Genomic DNA, 7,109 nt, shown 5'->3' on the forward strand with positions numbered 1-7,109 from the left:
GCTTCAAAAAGCTGCTGAAGGAGCAAAATAAGAACAAAACTCAGGAGTTTGCTTTTATTAGTAATTGGACTTTTTCTGAGCCCTGTAGAACAATTGCAAAAATGCTATACCAAAACCAAAGTAACTTGTCAAGGTTTGGAAGATGACAACACAATCCATGCTATCTCGAGTATAAAAATTACAGAGAAAATTAAAAACCAGTGAATACAGGGTGGATGTTTTTTGTTCCTAAGCTATGAGCAAAAATACCACGTTAAGGTTATCACTCTGTCTCAATTATTGTAACCTTCTCCTATCTTCCTGTCCTCAAAATGCCACTTTACAATAGTCAGTCAGATAACAACATTGTTATGGCCAAACCACTGTCTCAGTCTCTAAAACCCTTTTGCGGTTTCCTATTCTTCAGTGTTTCAAATGCAAGCTCTTTGCCTGCACCTCTGAAGTGCTGCACAACTTCCATTTAGGTTCATATCCTAAATTATGTAGCTTCCACTGCTACATGCAGTAGCAGTCACCTGTCGCCTCCTTTTCTTTCTCAATCTCTTTCCTGCTACGTATATTTTCTTTTTTCTGCTCTAAATCTTGTCCCACCATCTCTCCTTTAAAGGTTGCGTTTCCAGAAATCTTTTTTACATGGTTACCTTCACCAGTGGGCTTTTCAGACCTAACCATTCCTCAAAGTGTCTTCCCTGTATTAGGTCCTGATCTTGCTAAGGAATGCAAGATGAGCATTAAATGCTCATTTACATGTTATGCAGATGTCATAGATCTTACATTGCAAAATTCTGTGGCTTGAACAACATTTTAGTGTTAATTGCGTGTACATGTTCAGGATGTTGCAAAACTATATCACAATCGTAATGTGAATAATATTTCAACTTTAATACCAGGGATTGAGAGAAATACTTTACCAAGCCATTCAACACATCACTGTTAATCTTCCAAACCCCACAACCGTCCAGAGCTTCCTATTTTGCCAACTACAGAAATAAAACTTTGACAAGAAAGAAACTAGTTTTTGTCTAATACATTTTTGTAAATGCTTTTTTCTGGACCACTGATAAGGAAAACACCTTTTCTGTCATTTTTTACTAGAACCACCTGTAATTAATGTACTGACCTACACCACCATCATTTGTGGGAATCCAGAAACAGGACCTGTTTGCAATCTGGATGCAAGGTCGTCACTTAAAATAGTGTCTCTGTGCTCAAATGATGCTAAACGTTTTCCTAAAACAGCAAAGCACTCTTGTTAGGTCCCTGGATTTGTTCTATTGTTTTGTCCTGTGTATGATCAAGTGAGGAAATCTGAAAACATGGCTTTTGATAAAATGCGATAGTAAATCTTGCAGTGTATGCATAAACCTCAGTTAGCAGTACTGATTGTACAACTGCAGTGTTATAAAATTTATTCCCTCTTTTGCTTCTGAAACCCAAAGTCCATCTAAATAGATGTCCTCAGGTGGGCTTTACACATCAGGAAAGTTAAATGAATACATAGTTGACCCGTTGGTAAATAGTAACACCAGAATAGCTAAACTTAATGACTTTTTAGAGGAATGCAGGAAGTTGACCTGCAAGCTGAACTAAAATACAGAAGCTCAAAAAAATTACATGGTAGACTAAATTCCCTTCTTAGTAGTACCTGGTCTAGAATGAATTCTACTTAAAAACCTTTGTATTTTGACCAATATAAGAGAATAATCTGGCCTAGAATGCCCTTTGTGTATTGCTTACCTTATGACAGGTTTCTTTCCCTATGGCTCGGTATCTGTAGAAAGTATTATGGGATTAATACAAGTCTAAACAAGCTTTATATACTTTTTTTCCCCCCCTACCTTTAGATACTTTGAATCTGTATAAATACAGTAAGGAATTTAATGTAAAACAATGTTTTTAGGCTAGCACAGGAAAAAAGTGTTGACCAAGATTTTTTACAATATGTATGTTCATACCCCAAAACCATATATACTCATAATCCAAAACCTAAATTGCCAAGCACCTACCTGTGTCTCTGTGGAAGAAGGAAGAGTGCGATGGCTGTATCGTTTAAGGCATATTCAATATTATGTTTAACTGTTCAGCATGCAAAAACGCTGGGTAGTTCTGACTGACTTCATCCGGGACAGAATCTGACTTTGTGGTGGCAGCAGTTTTGAGAAGTAATCTGAACTGAAGAGATGGGAGGAAAGTTAAACCCTGTGTTTAATGAGTGGGAGGGAATCCTGGGCACCACTAGGTGGTGTGCGGCAGCTGTTCGCCTTGCCTGTCGGAACCCATAAGCAGAGAAATGAAAAAAACACTTCATGGACTGAAACCCGGTATGTGCCTGCCATATGACAAAAAGAAATGATCAGGCCTAGTGCTCCTAGCTGCAAACAAGCATGTATGCTTATCTCCCACTGAAGTCCCCGGTAGTTCTATAGGGAGACTAATAAAAAAATTTTGAAAAATAACCTATGTAACTACAAAAAACATTCCCTTACTTGATAACTACCGATAGTAACATGACTTTTTCTCTCTAAAAATGCAAAAGTGAAAGATAGTATTTTCTCTTTTTCAAAGCTAAAAAGCAGAATTACAAACATGGTTAAAAACCTGAACCCCTGAACATCTTTTTTGTACTTTCAAGTGCAATTCCTTTGTGATTTGTAGACTAGAAGAACATACTATCAACACTTTATAGAACAATCTAAGTAAAAATAAAAGCAGTCAAGTAGTTAATTTTGATTTTTTTTTTTTTTTACCTTTGTGAAAATGGTGTACTCTCTGATGCAGGGATTATTTTAAATTTCTCCATGCTGGTCTCTATTTGCATTGTTACTGAATGGTGAATGTGGAATTGCTGATAACAGGACATATCCTTTCAGTAAACAGAAAGAGATAAATGACCGGCTCCCTAAAATATGTTGATAAGCATACAAGAATATTTAAAAATGGGTGTTTTCATTTTACATGCATCTATGAATCAGTGGACGGAACAAGGTTATTTCATAGTGCACAACAACAGAAGTTGTCCATAAGGAGGAATACATCATGTCACAGTCCTCTCATCAGCCTGAAGGACAGTAGTACAAGCAACATCTGAGTAAACTGTTTGAAATGGGTATTTTTTGGTAAGGCTAGAGCTATTGAATGTCTTCAGCTCTTCTTGCTAGGTAATGCCAGGTATATGCCAGAAAGGTATTTGATTTTGGAAGGCCTCCCTGAAACTTACTACCCGAACTGCTAGTTTCCACACAAGCCTTCATAGCTTGACATAAAATGCTGTCCAGATCCATGGTTCCCATAATGCATGCTGGGGTATGGGTCTCTTGAGCTGCTTTGGCACACCGCTCCATTTGGATTTGAAAGTAAGTACTGTGTTTCTCAGTTTCACCCAGATTTACCTTAGCATAAGACAAGCCTGTTAAAGTATAAGAAAGAAAAAATGAAAATTAGTAAAGATTAATTAGAAGTTCAGGTTTTTTAGGAACGAGATTGGAAACAAACAGCAGATCAAATACAACCCCTTCTAGCTTACACTTAATAGAGTGATATTTCTCTAGTTTCTTAAAACCAAGCATAAGCCGGAAACTTTTTCTCATAGTACTGTCAGTTAAAGATGTTGTACTTATTTTTCCTAATGTTTTTATTACAATGAAATTGCTAGAATGGATGTAGCTATAGATGCACCAACATAAAAATCCTTTTGACTGCATATTTACTTTCCCTGGGGAAGAGTTAAGACGAAACAGCGCTAACTGCATCATCAAAATTTGTTATTTAGTTATTAGGATAGAATTGCAGGATCTACTGTTGGTATCTGCTCAGCCAGCAGCAAACTCACAATTATAACAGAAGGGCAGAAATACTAAATTTATTTATTCCCCATAGCAAACCTCCTATCTATCTAGACTCACTTCATATAAAAAAGAATACATATGTAATATTCAGACACTTTTATATTTGCATAGCTGTCAATGTATTTAACAACATGAGAGATTGGCTGTATTAATGGTTCCTGAATAGCAGAAGCTATCAGTGACTAATTAAAGATCATGTCATAGCCTTCCAACTCTGCTTTCTTCAATATGTCTCATGCTGTAGAAAAACTACATTAGACATTTAAATCTGAATGTATTTCAGATTCCTTAATTTATGAGCTAGAAGCTTTAGTTATTTTGAGTCCAACTGTGCAGAATTCAGAACCATGAAACTTCTAGAACTGACTTACAGTACTTTTTTTATTCCTTTTTTATTTGCTTACCTAGTACCTCTTATTTGAATGGTGAGAATTACAGTTCTAAGATGAATTTTGATTCTGCACAGCATGATTTTGGAAGTAATTCCCCATTTTGAGGAAAGGAAGGACTATTTTATCAATAAATGTAAAAAAAAAAGTTGGATACCTGAGACTGACTAGAGGCTTATAATGTCAGAATAAATCACATTAAAGAAGTCTTAGATCCCAATTGCACCTTTTTTTTGTACTTATGAGAATACTTGCTTACAGGGTAAAATATCCCAGAAGAGATAAGTGGTTGAGGGGCACTCAATTTGTTTGTCACACATTTTGAAAATATGTTCCATGGGTATCAAAATCATATTAATCCTCTGCCTTGTAAATGCTAACATGTAAAATTAACCTAAAAACTACAAATCCATACAGCTTACTTATATACAGACATTTTCAGGATAAGAGCCTATATTTAATTCTTACCTATATAAGTCTACTGATGAATTAAAATTCCTCATTTTATTTTTTTTACAGCCATTCTTTGACAGTTTTTCATAAGCTGTTAATTAGATTTACAGCTGTAATTACTATTTCCTTATGAATAAGATATTTTTATTATTTTTTTACCATACCTTCCTTTTATGAAACATTTTGATTCACAATATGTAAAACATACTTTCAAACAAATATGTATGTAATCTCACACTCTCAAGAATAACTGAGATTACAGAGTAATCAGATTAAAGAATCTTTTTGAAAAATCAGTTTTGCAGAGAATAGTCATTAAACTGCAGAGTGTATGAGACAACTCTGGCAAATCAGTGAACACAGTCTGTGTAAACAACCTTTGATCAGCAGTTTCCACAATATCATTATGAACCCCAGTTTTTGCTGTAATGGTATATGACGAGTGAAAGGCAGACCAAAACCAATTCATAACTGTGATTTTTCCATCTGAAAATTAATTTGTTGACTGAAAAATACCTACATAATTTCAGAGATGATAAGACATAATAAGGTAGGACTATTTTTTTTCTCCACTCACACCTTGAGCCAGATTTCTACACAAAAGTCACTTTCCTCCTTTCATCTTCTTATTACTTTCCTGGTAAAGTGACATATTAAGCAGGTATGTAAGTGGTTGGTAATTTTGAAAAGCTGCATATTTAAAAAACTTTGTGTATGACTGATCAAAGAAGTGAATATGAAGAGTAAAGACTGGAGAGAGAAGGTGAATATGCAAAGGAAGCTATCACATTCAATGGGAACCAGCTATGAAAGGCTACCAAAGATTGGGTCTGCCTAGCTCAACTAATACAGCTCCAAACAGAGATGATTTAGGGCTCTTTAGTCCAGAACACATCGGTAAGAATTACCAAGATCTGATACTTAGAGAAATAATGCAGAACGTCCTCTCTATGTGAGAAAGAGTATCACATTGGACCAGTTAGACCTCACAGCTCAAATATGAGACTTTAAAAGTTTACACCCTCTCTCTCTCTCTCTTCAGCTAGAAAACCGAAACATATCTCAACAATATGAAACAGTACTGGGCTCCTTGCTTCAAAGGCAGAAAGAAAAAGCAGGATATGAACAAGTCATGTAGTAAATCCCCATGCAGAAGGAAAGGTGCTTAAATAAATGGCATGCCACTTAGCAGCACCTTATATCCCATGCTTCCAATCCATGCCATAACATCCTGCCTTCTTTAAGGCTCATTCAACCCCTCAGTGAGCCAATTGTGATTACTAGCTGCCCTGTCATGCAGTCTAACATGTGAGGTTGGTGACATCAGTATTCCAATAAATGAAAAGTTTGCGAGAAAGATTTTTTTCTCTTCCCTCCATCCCTCCAAATAGAAACTATAGCCAATGCTATCTACTCAGAGTTTATAACTCAGGACACAGAAGCTAAATTTGCAGACATAAAGGACTGAACAAAAACTCAGAAACACCTCCATTTCCCCCCAGTTTTGGCGGGGTTCTATCTTCTGTATATATATTTCTGGCTTAAACTAAAAAAATACTATAGACAGCATATGAAGAAAACAATTACTAAATGTAGTTCTTTCTAAAGCCAGACTGAACACAAAGAGAAATAAAAGACTAACCGCCTAGCATCTTCCCACAGCCTGGGCATCCTGGCATTTGGGGTAGAAGTAGATGTGGTACAGTCATTCTTCCACTGGAAACGGGCATGTAGGAGCTGTTTATGTCTCAGATTTGTTCTCAGATTTTTAGCCAACACAAGCTGAACTGATGGGTGGTGTGTGAAAACATTTTGGTTCCACTGCAAATGGATCCATTGCAATGAACAAGATTGAAGCAAGGAGAACACTGACTCAGATGACTGACTGTCTTGGAAATACAGTTGGATTCAGGGTCTGGCTATCTTCAGTTACAGCTGAAAAGCCTCAGAAAAATGAACATTGGTCAATGGAAAATCAAATATCTGCTCAGTAGGAAGCGAAATAAGTAGGAAGTCAATTAAGGTTATTTTTAGCTTCTACTGCATCATGACCAAGATATAGAAACTTCAGTCTGCCTCCCAATTCTGACTATTCACAACCAATTTCACAAGTCACAAATTAATGTTTTAGGGACATTACAGACCAATTAAAAGTATTGACAAAATTTCTGTTAACTTCAACCAGATTTCAGTTGAGATACTTCATCTGTAAATAAGAACTTGCCAACCTATGTTGGCAAAAAAATCATCAATAGAACATCTCTGTCCACATGTGTTTCAAGTGTTTTATTTTTCAGCTGAATTTTGGTAGCTTTTCTATGCTACCTGCAACCTTTTCTTTGTAGGTTAGTGCAAGTTTGTACCTCCCATTCAGTTGTTTCTGTTTCCTCAAGGTACTGTAATTCTTATTTCATTCAGTTCT

The sequence above is a fragment of the Aquila chrysaetos genome, chromosome 9 (assembly GCF_900496995.4).
Source record: "Aquila chrysaetos chrysaetos chromosome 9, bAquChr1.4, whole genome shotgun sequence".
Taxonomy (NCBI): Eukaryota; Metazoa; Chordata; class Aves; order Accipitriformes; family Accipitridae; genus Aquila; species Aquila chrysaetos.